Raw genomic sequence first — 17,596 nt, 5'->3', positions numbered from 1 at the left:
TCCCACACTTCACATGCATATTCTAATATTGGACGCACGAGCACTTTATAAGCAGTCAGTTTCGTGGCTGGAGAAGCGAGTTTAAGGACACATCGAATATAGCCTAATCGCTAGTTGGCTTTCCCTACTACTCTTTTAATGTGTGGTGTCCAACTAAGGTCAGATGTTATTAAAATTCCGAGATATTTGTACTCTGTTACGCGATGAAGTGGTTCACCTTGTAGAGTGTGTGTGAATGACAGAGGTTCATGCTTGTGTGTGATGGTCATACATACAGTCTTTGCTGGGTTAAGAGACATCTACCACGTGTCGCACTATTGGTGCACTTTTCCTAAGAAGTTATTTAAATGTATCTGGTCACAAATAGATTTCACTTCTGCAAATATGACACAGTCATCTGCGAATAACCTCGCTGTAACTGTGGCCGATTCTTTGATTAGGTCGTTAATATTTACCAGGAACAACACAGGCCCAACAACTGAACGTTGAGGCACGCCTAATTTGATGTCACAGACCCCGGACCTATTTTCATCAGTAATGACGAACTGTTGGCGATCAGTAAGGAAGTCCTCCACCCATTTGTCTACACCTGTCTCTCCTAAAATAGCCTTTCGTTTAATTAACAGTTTTCTATGATTAACTTTATCAAATGCCTTTTTGAAGTCGAGAAAGGTCAGATCTATTTGTCCCTTGCCATCGATAACTTTGCTGAAATCGTGAACCCTTTCTAGTAATTGTGTTACGGTTGACAAGCCCTCGCAAAACCCATGTTGATAGTTACTAAGAATTTTGTTCTGTGACAAAAACTGCCGAATGTACTTAGAAACATTATGTTCTAACACTTTACAACAGCCTGGACATTGGCGCAATGGGTCTGTAATTGGCAGTAGACGTGGTGTCACCGTCTTTAAATACGGGTATAACTTTACTCATTTTCCCTTCTTCAGGAAGTGTACCTGACCGTAGTGACTTCGTGAAGATAATGAAGCGGTACTTCGCAGTCCATTAAGCATACCTCCTTAAAAACAAATTTGATATCTCATCAGGACCTGCCGATTTCTTTGTATTTACGCTCAGCAGCAAGTTTAATATTCCTTCATACGTTACCCGCAGTTCCTCTGCAACTGGTAGCTGTTGGCGTACCTCAAATTTTTACTGCTTTCCATCATCACTGGTGAACACACTAGCAAAAAAGTTATTGAAGGCGCCCGCTATATGACTTTTTATCCTCAATAAGTCCCTCTTCTGTGCTTATTTTAGTGACTACCTTCTTAGTTGAAGCCAGGTGCCTCCAAAACTTTTGGGGTGACTCACGTAGAAAAGTATCCATAGTGACACCATAGTACTTGTCTCTTGGTTCCTTCATCATTAACTTTAGCTGTATACTTAAGTTTGACATATCATCATGAAGAGCGGAATAATGTGTACGCTTATACAGTGTCCTATGCCTTGCCACTTTTCTTTTCAGTTGTCTGGTCTCTCTCGTAATCCATGGCCTGTGCATTCGTTTTGTTTTACATTTGAGAGGTACATAGCGGCCTTTACATTTGTGAACCGTTCGCTTAAAGTTTAACCACAACTCATCGATATGCGCAGATTCATCTCGACTTAATTTTTCAAACTTCTCAAAAGAGAAGACTAGTTTATCTATTATTGCAGTATCAGCAGCTTCATTAAACTGTCTGTAATATGAAACAAGCCAACGGACCCTTGAAAAGGAATTTATATTTAAAGACAATCTTACCATCGAGTGATCAGAGATCCCGGGCAGAATGTCAACTCTATAGTATCTCGATGGAATGCTATGACTTAAAAAAAAAAAGAGGTCAAGAACAGATTTGCTATTACCGCAGACCCTAGTAAAGTCGCGTACTACTTGTGTAAGTCCATGTGAACAGCACATATCTATAATTGCTGAGCCTGCGTCGCGGTCTCATGTGCCCGTTTCCATTTCGTCCCATTCAACGTCTGGAACATTGAAATCTCCCGCTATGATAACATTTTTGTTCTGAACGCGTAAATCGTGCTGTTTCTTATTCAGCGCACCAATACTAGCGGCAGTACTTCCCGGAGCGCGATATACACATCCCACAATCAAGTCAGGGCGTCCAAGAATTTCGCAACATATTGCTTCAATGTCGGACAGTTTGTAAAGGACCGTGTACTATTTAAGGCTGCATTCCAGAAAGATGGTAATGCCCCCACCTCCTGCTACTGCGGTCATTTCTGATAACGTTAGATCCCGGAGGGCATATTTCACAATCTCGGACACCCTCATGATGCCATGTTTCTGTTACAAATACTATATCTGGGCGATGCTCGAGCAAAACGTGCTCCAGGTCTGCAGCCTTATTAACAAGGCTACGGGCATTGACGTTAAGTAGCCGAAGCTTGCCCGGATGCGCATGTCAGTCATTTAAGGAAGCAGTGGTTCTTACACCTGTATTAGACGGGCTGTCAGTCACCCAATAGCGTTGGTTGGATGCTTCATCCCATGCGCACATCACTCCGTTTATCTTCCTTTTATCATGCACAAGTGCGACCTTCTCTTTTCTTTTTCTGTTTTCCAATGCGCTGTTTGAAAGGTATTGTTTTTTCCTTCTTACATCATGCGAGAAGTCCTCATTGATGAAAATATTTGTGCCCCTGAGCTTATTGCGATTGCCTAGTACGTCCTTTTTTTCTGTGAGGCTTCCCAGGCGCTTGGTCCGTTTGAAGAAGGTTTTCCAATTCGATGTATACGTTCCACACTTGTAACTGATAGATTCAGTTTCCCCAGCAGAATTCCCACTACAACTTCCTGCTTCAAAGTTTGTTCCTTCTCATTCTGCGCATCTGGAATGCGTCTGATAACAATGTTATTACTTCTGCTGTGATTCTCTATTTGGTCAACCTTTCTTTATCAGTTTCCCCACAGTGGATCGCAGAGTTTACAGTGCTGTTTCAGTCACTTCTACCGATTTTACCAGTGCAGGTATCTGGGCCAAAGCCATTTCGGCACTAACAATTTTTTGCTTCATCACTGTTATTTCTGCTTTGGCTTCCCTTTGCCCTTCTATCAGCTGTAAGAGCAGTTCCTGCGTTTGAGGGCCAGGGTTGGTATTCACGTCTCCACTACACGCTAGTAACAATGCAATGACCTCCCAACAGTCGGCAACAAGTGCACTGATTGCCTGTGGGCTCGGCAGCACTACAAGACAACGACAATCCTCTCGAATAGAGTCAAAGTAACGTTTCGCACCAACCTGTGCAAACAGCAAGACAGGGTTTAACATTCTTGTCTCTCCAGTGTTGCCAAGCCCACTGACGGCATAGATAGCTTCCTAGCTCGAAGAAACTGCCCCCAGGGTTGATGTCGATGATCGCAGAGCCTTCGCTGTCCATGCACCTTCGGCGACAAATGCCCGCTCCGGGGTTCCAAAGATTTCACGAAGCTTGCGCACGTCCAAACACGAAGCAGCATGTTCCGACGAAGTAAAACCGTTATCGGCCTGTCCTGTAGCCGAACGAAGCAGCAGCTGCACCTGTGCAAACAGCAAAACAGGGCTTAACATTCTTGTCTCTCCGGTGCTGCCAAACCCACTCCACAACGTGCTGTAATGTACTACACATGACTATTACCCAGCACACTGGACAGACAGCTCTAGCAAACTTCCGCTGACTACGCAGCAGCATTGTGAGCAGAGATGTCTTAAAGGTGGCGGTGGACATTCTCACCATCTCCTGTAGTACAACTGCACTGGTGTAGGTAAAACTTCAAACTTTAAGAACTCTTCTTTCATTAAACAGTCACTTTTTGGACACACAGTATACATACACCGAATGCTATTGCAGTTTCAAAAATAACATCCTCTTCTGTGGACACTAATCAGTGATGAAGTGTTAGTGTTACTTATCACACAAGCTGCTGGAGGGTTTCATCTTACGGCACTGCACTTGCAGCATTCACCTTCACACGACACTCCAGTGAAAGCACTTCTATGTCAGAAGGCGGACTGGTACACCACCATCACTAGTGCAAGCAAGATTAAACATCTGCACCAATCTCAATGTCGCCTGAAGCGCAAGGTGGCCAGCCTTAAACATGCAATTCAAGACCTTTCAAAAAACCACATTCTATGTGACGAAGACTTAGAAGCATCGAAAAATCTTTGCGGCTGTAGAGAAGACCTGTTGAAATGACAGGTGGCTCACATATCTGGTACGTCACTTGCAAAGGTCTATTCCCCAGAGCTCAGAGCATTTGCTCTAACCTTGCATTTCTATTCACCGAGGGCATACAAGTGTGTCCGGAAAGTGTGACGCTTGCCGCACCCTAAGACATTGTCAAAATGGTACCAGTAGTTAATGGGGCCCCTGGGTTTTCTGGGGTGGCAATGTCAGCTCTAGGACTTAAAGTGCAGGAAAATGCACAGGCTGGCCACCCTACACGTTGCTCATAGGTAGTTGATGAGATGGCGATCCGAAGACGCGTAGAATGGGATGGCAACAGGTTTCGTGGTTACGTTAACGTGGGAACAGACACTAATGACGATAGCCTCCCAGTTGCAAAAGATGCCTTTGTGGTCATGTTGGTGGCAGCTAATGGTTGATGGAAATTGCCAATCGCACATTTTCTTGTTGATCTAATTTGCGGAGAGCAACGGTCCAATGTAGTATTGCAAGCAGCTCATGTTGTACATGATAAAGGTGCACATGTAGTCAGCTTGACTTGCGATGGAGCTGCTGCAAATATTTCCATGCTGTGGAACCTCGGCTGCAAACTGGAACCGCCCGGGCTACATTTGACAGTATATGCAGAGAACGTACACAGCAAATGCAACTCTCCTTCACATTTGAAACGGAAAAAAGAATCGGAGCACCAACACGGAAATGTTGGCGTGCCAGGTGCGAAAGAAGGTACTCTATTCCGTGCACACATCTTTCTTTCGATATTTGTATCTCTTGCACATGATCATTGCCATCTTGCCCCTCTATCTCGCCCATCCTCTCCTCGCAGCCCGCATGCCACCGCTAAGCCACCCTCTTTCTCAGTGTTGGACACTCGGGGTGTCCGGCAGGATCGCTCGTACACGGGAGGACGACTTCACGGCACTCGGCGCAGCATCCCACCGTTTCTTGCGGGAGTCATTGTCATCTGAGGGAAGTATGCCCCGCCGCATTCGGCCTGCAAGGATGACTCTGCTCCCGCAACACGATTCATTTTCATCGAAGGCAAGACTGGCTTTGCATAAGTCGCGGGTTGCTTTTTTCGTTGCGACAATAGATAGGATTTTTTACAAGCACTGCTCCAGGAGGGCACATGTAACCAGCAAACGGAGGCCTCGGGAGAGCACCTGAGGTTATAATAAAGCGGGCGGCTCAGCGTCTCCAGGGCACCTAAGGGATATACCCAGATGAAAATGGGAGGTCAATTTCCAGCTGGAATGAGTTTTTCAGCTGGAAATGCGGCTGGTAATCACATCATCCAGCTGGGCCAGTTTCCAGCTGGAAAATGATTGCTACACTGGATAGGCATCCAGCTGAAGCTGGAAACAGCTAGGAATGTTTCCAGCTGGACAATAGTTCAGCTGCCAGCTGGAAATGGTCAGTCACAGAATATGGATGGAAAATAATTTTCAAGAGGATGACTGTGCTACATAGCAAAACGGTAAATGAAGCTCTTGAAGGTCCTGTACTGCATAAAATTCTTACTTTTAAAGTGACTATAGCAAAGAGCTGTACAATATTTAGATGAAGGCATGCAGCATCAAAAGCTCAGAGGATGTTGGTTTCATTAAAAAGTAAAACATCTGCCTGGTTTTAGTTTGCAGCCAACTGTGAAAAAGTAAGTACATTTGCATTTCCAAGTACATGTTAGCAAATGCTAGGCAAGGTTTAGCACTCTTTCTGAAATCCTGAAAGTTTTCTTTTTACTGTATTTCTAGTGCACAATTATTTTGGTGTTCTGACGGGCATGTTGTGCCTTGCACAGGAAATTCAAGAGTTGTGAGAGTGAAACATTTTAGACCAAGTTTTTGTTTCCAGGCTCGTATTTTACTGTCCTGCTCTTCTGTTTGCTTATAGGCAACAGAAATGATTCATTTAAGGTACAAAATTACATTGCAATTCATTGTCAAGACAATAGTATTTGATACAGGACTGACTTCATTCTATTCAGAAATATATGTCCCTTCAGCACATATGTGGATATGCTTTTAGTGTCCAATACTACCTAAAAATATAATCTCTTGAATGAAAATAATAAAATTGGTCATATGAACAATATTTTATTGCAAATGATTGGCAAAAATACGCGTGGGAAATGACACCTTATAAATGGAACTAGCGAGCAGCTTGAAGTATGTCTGTTCAAAGCATACAGAATGGCTACGACACATATTTTGCAACTTATTAGGGGGACCAGTAAATGGCAGGACAAAAAAAAAAAGACAACATACGGATGGAACCATGTGTTGTTCTTTTTGTCATCCCATCTATCAGCGCTCCATCTTATAAGTTTGAAGATTTGCCAACATGCTTGATTTTCAACCATTCGGTATATTGTACAATGTTCATTTCCAAGGTGTGCATGATCCAATAATAAAAATGATAGCTAGTGCATTCGCTTTGTCCTGGTTTCACTGGTTGCATCATACTCAACATTTTTCAGCATCTACATTAGGGGATCACTTTACTTCCAGCTGCATGAATGACTCGCTCATTACTTGTAGGTTGGAACGTGCACAGTTGCTCGAGAACGTGTGTATACACAGGAGCACAAGTCAACACAATGACATGCCATTGAAATGATTTCTTTGTGCAGCAATCTACGAAGCCATAAACTATAAGAAAAACAGCTGTCCCCTTGGTGCATAGTATTGATGACAGTGCGAGTCTCATGGCAGTGAACTTTATGTTTTACATAGGTTTTGAAAAGTCACTAACTTTTAAACATGCAACCTTCTCGATTAAGTAGGCACAGTGCAGACAATCGTTATTCGTTTATATATACCTTATTTACACGCTTGTAAGCCTCCCCGCCTCCCCCCCCCCCATATCACGTGACAGGAAAAAATAAAGAGAAGCATACCCGAGGGCGCATTAGATAACGCAAATTGATTAGTAGTTGACATGGTCACTGGACTACATGGTCGTCCTCACTAGTGCTGCCATCGTCAGCGCTGCTACGGTCGCACAGCGCGTCGTCGTGCGGCGAAATTCCACATTTGGCAAACACGAGCATGGCAAACGACCGCACCACATCTTGTGGAATAGCAGCCCACGCCGAATGCACCCAACCACACGCAGCCGTCGGGCCCGGGGAGGCTCTTTTGACGAAGTCCGGTTGGCGTGATTTCCCGGTCTTCTGCCGCCAGCCACTCGTTGTACTCACGGCGTAGCAGGTCCTTAAAAGGCGAAGATCCGGGCTTGTTTCATGACCGTGTCGCACTTCACTGGCAGAGACCGATGACGCATTTCAGCGACGTAGTACGCCGCAAGCTTGGCCTACAGCTCCGGAAAGCGTCCAGACCTCCAGACTTCGGCACGTGGGAAATACCTCACTTGTAACGGGTGAAAATTTCGCTTCGCTGCAGTCGCCACTCTCGCACCACCCGTTCAGAAACATCGAACTTGCGGCCCGCTGCGCAGTGATATTTTTCGGCGTAAAGGATGGCAGCCGTCTCGAACGCTGCTGTGAACGGGTGCCGAATGATTAGTGGACCTGGAGCACTCGTGATGACCGAAGAAGCATGGAAGTAGCACGTAGCCTGCAGTCAAGTCGAACGCGTTCCACATGGACTGCCGCCTCAACTTTAACGCGGCCACCACACAACTCTGCAGAGACTCCAGAAAAGTCGCAGGCGCCGCACGCTCCCTGCTCGCCCGAGGCTGCGGCTGCACACCGCATCTTGCGCTCCGAGTTTACAACTCGATCGCAACGCCGCGAGCGCTCTACGCGCTCCCATTCACCAACGCCAGTGCAGCCAACTTGAAGGCCGTCGGCTTCGAGCACCGCACCCCAGTTCGCCAAATGTAGCCCCGAGAACGAACTAAAGGGGCGCTGCGAGCGCCGCTCGCGTGACGTCAAGGGGACTCGCGCCTGTCGTCTGCTACATTTCGGGCGGTGTCCGGGCGCTTTCTGCGGTGTTTTCGTTTGCTCGCCCTAGTTCTCTCTTCTTGTATACTCATGGCGGGCGTCTCGAATATATTCTTACGACGACTACATTTGCGAAAATTTATTCAAAGAGCTTATTTCTTAGACGACAATGCAGCTCTCGAAGGCAACGCTACAGTGCCAGCCAAAGGAGCGCAGACCAGCCCATTGCGGGTTTTTCAATCGACAACCGCTAAAATATAGAAAATAAGAATCCTGGTATGATGCCATACCTGCCGCGGTGCAACAAGCATGTCACAGACGCTGGCTATATATGGCTTTCACAACAGTTACAATCCGCTAAAACTGGTTTGCTCACGACGAGTAGTTCATGGTGTAATATCAAATTTTTGCGTTTCTTCACAGAAACGCTCGGCAGTAACACGAGGATTTAACTAATACTGCAGTTAGGTTCTACAAGCACAACTTGCTTCTTTGTCTGCTCCTTAAAATTAGGCGCTTCTTCACGTGTTTCTTTTAAGCGGCGGTAATTTGAAGTAAAGTTAATGAAGGCTTACGTCTATCTACAGAATACAAAATGGAATGTACAAATATATATTCCCTTTTCTGTGCTACACGTTCAGCTCACTTGAGAAATTTACTGGTGCTTGTTCCTTGAGGAATATACCTGACGAATTTGTTTGGCGAACTGACACAGGCTGCTTGGCCCAAATTTTTTAGAGAAATTTGCCTTTTGGGCCGTATGGCTGCAGCCAGAAAGAAGTCGAAGCGTCAATCATTAGTAGTATGGGACGTATTGAAAATAGAATTCCCCTGTGAAGGGTCAAAAATCAAGTGAATATATATGTAAGTCTTGTGGTGTTTTCTTTATGAATGTTTGCGATTGGATTGGAGCAAACTTTATTTTGCCTGCAGTTGGGCGAGGTCCTCTTTTATGTACCGACCAAGCGAATAGTTCTCCGTTTGCATAATTAAACAACGCTGGATCGAGACATGGTGACACAGAAAGTGCTTGAATTTTCCTTTTCTAGGCAGTCTAAGCTGCGCTGTAGTAGCTCGAGAATATTTTAGCCATTCCAATTGGAGCTGTAAAAAATGCTTTATGGTTTCAATTCGAAATCGTAGTGATCTGATCGGTTTCACGAACAAAGCGTGCCTCGCCATCTGACAGTCGCTTGCTACCGTTTCGTGCTACCGTTGGGTGATGGGTGTGCCATATTGTCGGTAAAGGCTACTGAGCTCCACTATGAAACATTTCATCGCTTGCAATTGATTGGCTCTCGATCTTAACAAAGAAACTTTTCTCTCAGGTGATTGCTACTATGGTATTTGTGAATTAACTATGTAAATACTCTACGTGACACGCCGTCGTGTTAGCAGCCATGAGCGTTTCGTTTTTTGGAGGCCTGTTTCAGGGAGGGGTGAAACTAGCAGCAAACTTTTTCATAAACAATGGGCGCCTAACTCTGTCTTTTACGCATTAATAAATGGCCATATTTGGCTAGAACAACTCACCCGAGTAGTAAGAATCGTGATGACAGCTTCGCTGGACAATGGCGTCAGGATGTTATCCGTGTTAGAAAGACAATTACCAAGAAGTTTCCTTCATGTAAAATGCAATGTCTCTCATAGCTAAATACTAACGGAATGTTAAGTGTTTAGCCAAGCATCGTACACAAATTCGTGTATTGAATTTCCAGACATTTTTTACGCAAAATTTATGGACTGAGACGGCGCATATATGCATTGTAAAACCAGGAAACCAGTAGCCCCGTTCAACGCTACATAGCTTGCGATATCCAAGCCCGAAATTTTATTGACTCACGTGCTTCAGGAGAAGGAACTGTGGTTCAGGCATGGCAGCAGAAAGAAGCCGACATACCCTTCAATAAGTGCGGCTCGAGCCCCCCATACCCCAAGCATACACGAAGGAAACGAGCGCGCGCGGCCGCCGAGCGAGACGGAGCGAGCGGCGTCCTCGCCGTGACGTCACACGCGAGAGGGCGCCAGGATAGGGTGCCTCGATGCGCGCGCCCCCGTCCGCCGCTCCGTGGAGGGTGGGGACAACCGCGTCGTCTGCTACGGAGTCCGCCGTATTTGTGCCCACTTCTTTCATCGCGCTTCGGGAGCGCGCACTGGCGCCGAACGCGTTTCCTTGAAAGTAAGCTGTTTTTCTCGCCGAACGACACGTATCATTATGAATAGAAGGAGAATGACTCAAATGATAAGATGTCACACTTTCGGCGAAGTCAAGAACCTCAGTGGCTGCCGTCAGAAGGCAGTCATTCTTCAAAAGCGCACACACACAAACGAGGCTGAAGTGGGGTATTTGGAATGTATTGCGACATCCAATATTTTATGAAACCTCTTATATTCTCTGGCCTTAAAAAGTTCGCGTCGAGTTAACTGAATATTTCTTTTTCATTACAGCAAAACACTTATGTAGAAATCACTGAAAGAATCCACAAAAAATATGGTGTAGTGATCAAAAGCTTTGCGACACCGCTGCATCAATTTATTACAACAATGTGCGAAAAATATGAAAACACTATAGAAAAAAGTTATAAAAAGTACACACCAGCTATGTGCACACTATCAAAACTGTGGTTTCACTGCAAGTTTACTGCAGCACACGTTTTGCTTCCGCGGCCGTTGACTTCTTTCTTTTCAAGCTGACGCAGGTGAATGCGTAACCTCATTCGGGCATAGGTGGAAATGAGAAGCTTCTGAACAGTTGCACTGTGGACTTGGCAAGCATTCACGTTGAACTTAACCATTTTGCTCAAGTACGTCACAACAGCCTGTAAAGGAGATTGTACAGTAAGAAGGCTTTCGGTCCATTCCGTGATTCCCTTGAATAGCTCCTCGCACGACTTCAGAATACTCATTACTTGAGCACTGGGGTAATGCAGGTTGTCGCCGTTCCGGATGTATTCTTTTAGCCTTGTCAGGTAAGAATGCTGACTGTCTGTCGAACCTAGCAGAGCAGTTTTGCACTGCTCGCAACTGCTTATCTTTTTGATAATGCCTTTCACGAGGAATCCGGCAATATGAAAGAGGGTGCTACATTCTGTAGATGTCAGCTCTTCAATGAAGAGTATCTCAGAATCATCGATTTCAGATGGGTCTGGTTCAGCTAGCTCACGCTTGCCATCTGTCAGTAGATCAACCAGATACTCCGAATCATCGACAGCATAGCTGGTTGTCTTCGGCGTGCGCCAAAATTGGCTAATGCAGACAACTTTGAGAGCATATTTCATGTCCAATGCATCTGGAACCGGCTTCTTCAGGCGAACAACAGAGAAAAGGTTTTCCAGGCAATCTTGCAGTATTCTGCCAGTTAGAAAGAAAATGTAACCTTCAGAGCTCAAAAGAATGTCCTGGAGTTGAAGTACAGCAGTAGTGGTGATTAGAAGGCCTGCCTGTGATGGCTTCCACTGCGAGGTGCTGCCCATATTCATGCCTTGAAAAGTATTGATGGCCAGCTTGGGAGTACAGACAGCTTCATAATGCTTCTCCATGTCTTGAAGACTAAGAGAAACGGAGGGGTGGCGCGATGACATCAGAGTATACCACCTTGATACAAGTTCTAAAAACCATGCTGTGGTTTCGGCTTCTTGCTCCAGTATTTTTTCTTTCACCAAGTACCGGATTGCAGCGGGGGTCTCTTTGAAAAATTGCACTGCAAGTCCCACTTTCATCTTTGTGAAATGTCCCGAGGAAACATGTGCTTCAGAAAGCTTCGGCGCGAGCTTCAGCTCCCTTTCTTTGCCGAACTCTAGGACAGCACGTACGTGCTCTAGTTTCACATCCTTTGAAGGTAGGTTGTGCTCGCTGACGGTTGCACCACTTAATGTGAACACGCTAGAGTTTAAAAGCTGACCCTTGATATTCTTACACTGCATAGGCGTGAAGTGTTGGCCGGCTGCCACTTGTCCCGTTTCGCTTTTACAGTCCACAGGAGCCTTCTTTTCGGATCTCTCGGAAATGAAAACATTCTCCAGCCATTTCGGGAGTGATTTGTGCACGCAGGCACCCAACACCCCGGCATGTCTTCCTCGTCTTGCGGCCAAGAAAAATTGCAACCAACGGGAAACAGGCCGCCGCACGTGCAACTGACGCAGGCGGGACGGGGAGGGGGCACAAATATGGAGCGCGTCCTCGCCGAGGCGGCACTGACCCTTTCAAAGGATGTCCCCACCCTCCACGGAGCGGCGGAGGGGGGCGCGCGCATCGAGGCACCCTACGCCAGGAGTTACGGAGTCGCCATCTAGCGGAAGCACCTCGCTGGCGTAGTATGAGGGATCACGCGGCGCGCTCCTCATAGGTTTTGCTGTCAGCGCTCACTGAAAACACCACGCGCGAACTCTCCCGGACATTTCTGTACGTACTTTCGAAACGAGAGAAGTTTTTTACTGTCTAAATAATATTCTTGGGCAAACTGAAAGCACACAATCGTTTACAGACGCTATCTCTTTACCGAATACGTACAGTGAACGCCACTGGGCGCAGTCGCCGCGATGGAGTCTCCCGAACCGGCTTCTTGCGTGAAAGGTAGGTAAACGCTGAGAGCAAGCTATGTGAAATATGTTCTCTTAGTGTTTGTATAACTAAATGGAGCGTAATAGAACGAAGCCTCAATGCAGCGATCGCGTAGATTCGCAGCGACCGACTGCGCGTCTGCATGCTTGTCCGCGCACTGTTTCGCTTTCTCCGCGCGCGCGTTTTCGCACCGTGCCATGAGATTTAGGCTGCAGAATATGAGCATTTGACAGTATGCAAGCAACCATTGTTGCGTGGGTTCTATCAGAGCTATTCAAAAATAATTTCACTGTAGAGACTTCGACGCCTACGGGGACTGTGATGTGCCGTCGCGACGATTCAGTCTTTTTTTTCTTCTAAATTCTTTGGCCTTTCAATATTATTTCTCGAGTTGGGTCGCACTGTATGTTTATAGGTGTTCTCGGCATGCTATTTCCCGCTGCTTCTTTTTTTTTGTAATCCAGTGAATTAATTCATAACACAAACATGACCATATGCCATGCTTTTTTTAAATGTGCTTCTTACCGTTGCCTTTTCACTCCACTCAACTTGCCAGTATCTATTAGCCCCGAGAAAGAGGAATGGCGCCCTCTCGCGAGTGACGTCACGGCCAGGACGCCGCTCGTTCCGGCTCGCTCGGCCGCCGCGCGCTCTCGTTCCCTTCGTGTATGCTTGGGGTATAGGTGGCTCGAGCCGTACGTATTGAAGAATAAGTCGGCTTCTTTCAGCTGCAATACCTTAACCACAGTTTCTTCTTCAAAAGCGTGTGAGTCGAGAAACTTTGCGACTTGGATATCGCAAGCTAAGTAGCGTTAAAGGGGTCTACAAGTTTTTGCAATGCATATATGCGCCGTGTCTATCGGTAAATTTTGACTAAAAAAAGAATATCTGCAAATTCAACGCGCGAAGTAGGGTATGATGCTTCGCTAAACACTTAACATTCCTTTTGTATTTAGCTATGAGAGGCATTGCATTTTACGTGGAAGAAAAATTTGGTAATTGGCGTCAACATGTTATCCGATGTTAGAAAGACACTGCCCAGCGAAGCTGTCATCATGATTCCTATTACTCTGGTGTGTTGCCCTATTCAAATATGACCATTCATTAATGCGTAAAAAAATAGTTAGGAGCGCATTTCTTATGAAAACGTTTGCTGCTACTTTCATCCCCCTCTGAAACAGGCCTCCAAAAAATGAATTGCTCATGGCTGCTAACACGACGGCGCGTCATGTAGAGTATTTACATAGTTAATTCAAAAACACCATAGTAGCAATCACCTCAGAGAAAAGTTTCGTTCTTAAGATCGAGAGCCACTCAATTGAAAGTGATGAAATGTTTCATAGTGGCCCTCAGTAGCCTTTATCGACAATATGGCACACCCCTGATCACGTAACGGTAGCAATCGACTGTCCGTATGGCGAGGCACGCTATGTTCGCGAAACCCATCAGTTCACTACAACTTCGAATTAAAACCATAAAGCATTTTTTTACAGCGCCAACTGGAATGGCTAAAGTATTCTCGAGCTACTACACCGCAGCTTAGATTGCCTACAAAAGGAAAATTCAAGCACCTTCTGTCTCACCATGTCTCGATCCAGCGTTATTTAATTATACAAACGGGTAACTATTCGCTTCGTCGGTACATAAAAGAGAATCTTGCAGGCTAAATTAAGTTTGCTCCATTCCAATCGCAAACATTCATAAAGAAAGCACCACAAGCCTTGCATATACTTTCACTTGATTTTTGACCCTCCACCGGGGGAATTTCGATATCTTCAATATGTCCCATACTACTAGTAATTGACGCTTCGACTTCTTTCTGGCTGCAGCTATGCGGTCCAGGAGGCATACTTCACTAAAAAAATTGGGCCGAGCAGCCTGTGTCAGTTCGCCAAACATATTCGTCATGTATATTCCTCAAGCAACAAGCACCAGTAAATTTCTGAAGTGAGTTTGATTTGATTTATTAATTTCCATTTACACACACACATGTACAGAGGAGTGGTAAATGGAGGTGGATGAGGGAAAAAAGCCGCAAAGACGCGGCTTGAGGTAACCTCACCCCCTTAGGTACAATATGACTACATGGGGTAACACATCAAGCGCCATATAAATTACGTTTATATAGTGGCCATAAAACATTGCAGTTATACAATATATGAAAGAACAGTGAAATATTTCCACAATAACAATGCAAAACACACTGCGGCATTGAAATAAATAAATGATATACACTTGGTAACATAGACAAAAAAAGAGGAACATAACATACATTATTATTCATTAACAAATGCGCTCTAAAGAGGTGAGTTGAACGTGTAGCACGGAAAAGGGAATATATATTGCTACATTCCTATTTGTACTCTGTAAATAGCTGTAAGCCTTCATTAACTTTACTTCAAATTGCCGCCGCTTAAAAAAAATAAGCACGTGAAGAACCGCCCAATGTTGACAAGCAGTTAAAGAAGCAAGTGAGGCGTGTAGTATCTAAGCTCCAGTATTAGTTAAGTCCCCGTGCTACTGCCTGCCGAGCGTTTCTGTGAGGAAATGCAAAAATTCGATATTATACCATGAACTACTCGTCGTGAGCAAACCTGTTTTAGCGGAATGAAATCAACGTAACTGCTGTAGAAGTCATGTATAGCCAGCTTTGTGACATACTTGTTGCACCGCGGCAGGTATGGTATCATAACTGGATTCCTATAGTCTATGCTTTGGGATTGTCTATCCGCGTATGAAAAACCCGCGATCGGCTGGTCTGCGTCGCTTCGGCTGGCACTGTAGCGTTGCCTTCGAGAGCTGCATTGTTGTCTAAGAAATTAGCTCTTTGAATAAATGTTCACAAAGGAAGATGTCGTAAAAATATATTTGAGACGACCACCATAAGTATACAAGCAGAGAGAACGAGGGCGAACAAACTTAAACACCGCAGAAAGCGCCCGGACAACGCCCGAACTGTAGCAGACGACAGGCGCGAGTCCGTGCCCTGACGTCACGCGAGCGGCGCTCGCAGCGCCGCTCGTGTTCGTTCTCGGGGCTAATAGACCCTTTCATCGGGCGAGGAGGATCGGGCGCGCGGAGAGCATTTTCTCCTCTCTGGCTTGGGCGATCCGGCGCGGCGTTGCTTGAAAGTATTGTTGTCGCGTGCTGCGGAACGATTTCGAGATGGTACTTTGTGAAATTTACGCCATGTCCGTTCATATAATGTTGTCAGGGAAGCCTTTCGGTGGATCGGTAACTACAGTAGGCGGAAATATCTCTTGGGGGCGCAAAAATGTGACGCGTTTTATCAGCCGCGGTGTACGCACATTATCAGTCGCGGTGTGTGTATGTGTTGTGAACTATTTCGCTTATATCGGTTTTAATTCAACAGTGAAAACCGTTGTCAGGGGGTGGGGGGGGGGCGTTTCCAGCGCTCGTTCCGCTCGGACGTGTTTTTCCGTAGCTCCGGATTGTCGCCCTGTTTGCTGTTTTTTTTTTCCCTGCTACTGGAACTCTGTTGTTTATGGACCGCTTTGGCGGTTCGTAATTACTACTGGCGCCTATCTACAATGTCCGTCGTCATCTACACCCTCCTGCTGCGTCGTCCAGCTCGAGTTCTTAAGCGGCTTCGCGAGTGCTAGTGCCCCCGCCGCACTCGCCGCGTCGGCGCGGAGCATCCAAGCTGCTGTCCGCTGCGTCGAAAGAGCGGAACATTACCGATGCAACTGCCATCCAAGCCAGGAGCGTCTCCTTCGTGGGGACAAGTGCAACGTGCGAAGGCAGCACCCTGAGAATGGATACCACCAACATGGAGCAGAACAGCCCTGCTGTCGTGGCGCACACCTCAGCCAAGAGGACGAAGGACGCTACTGGCCTTCCACCGGATGAAAATGTAGCTTCAGCAGCCCCGAAAAGACCTCGCTCATCACAAGGCCTGCCCGCACGACCGACACGCACGTCTCCGGAGTCGCCAACGACATCGTGGTACAAAGTGGTTATCAAGCCTCGTGCTAGATATGACATGTCCACTCTGCACGACCGCATCATTCAAGCGGCCCTGGACGCCTGCCTCGAGACTTCCGATTTCAAGCTTTTGCTCTACAGAAATCCACTAATACGGTCTCAGTATGGGTGTCTGCTATGGCACTAGTTTATAAACTCGAAGAACTGCAACAAATACAAGTCTCGGGAGAGTGTGTCCTTCCAGTCCAGGCGTACCTCGCCAGTGGTACAGACTTAAGACGCTACGTGGTTAAGGGCGTTGACCTTGACGAAGAACCCGAGAGGCTCCTGCAGGAACTATTGTGTCCCACACACAAGGTCGTGGCTTCTCGCTACCTAGGCACCGGTCGTACGTGCCTAATCACGCTTCAAGGCCCTAGTTCCCCACCTGAACGTATCCTGTATTACGGCTGCGTACTGCGCCTGCGTCCGTTCAAACCTTCCGTGGTGTACTGCTACTCTTGCTTTAGACAGGGACACATGAAATCATCCTGCCCCTACCCACCTAAAGACGACACCATGGAGCCTGAACCGTCGGCATCGTTTAGATGCGGCCTATGCCAAACAAACGATCATGACATCACTTCCACGACGTGTCCTACGAAGTTGAAGGCCACTAAGAAGGCTCGACAACGCCATTCTCGACAGCCAGCAAGGACCCCTCGAGATTCATCAATGAAACAAGTCCCTGTGTACAACCGTTACGCCGTTCTGGCCTCGCTGGAAGAGGACGCTAGCCAGGTGACAAAAGCAAGTACAGAGACAAGTGATGCTGCCACTCGTACCTATAGCGCAGCTGTTAGGTCGTCCACTTCACGACCGCAATGGGCATCACAATCGATAGAAGACACGCCGCTTCCTTTGGCAGACGAAGAGTTCGAGATCGACGCTCGCCTCGCCAACCTTGAAAGGGAGATCCAACGTCTCAAGGAACGCCGTACAGTGCTCCGGCGTCGTCATGACGGAGCGCGG

Source organism: Dermacentor albipictus, unplaced genomic scaffold, assembly GCF_038994185.2.
Source record: "Dermacentor albipictus isolate Rhodes 1998 colony unplaced genomic scaffold, USDA_Dalb.pri_finalv2 scaffold_14, whole genome shotgun sequence".
NCBI classification, from domain to species: domain Eukaryota; kingdom Metazoa; phylum Arthropoda; class Arachnida; order Ixodida; family Ixodidae; genus Dermacentor; species Dermacentor albipictus.
This window is presented reverse-complemented; position numbering follows the sequence as displayed.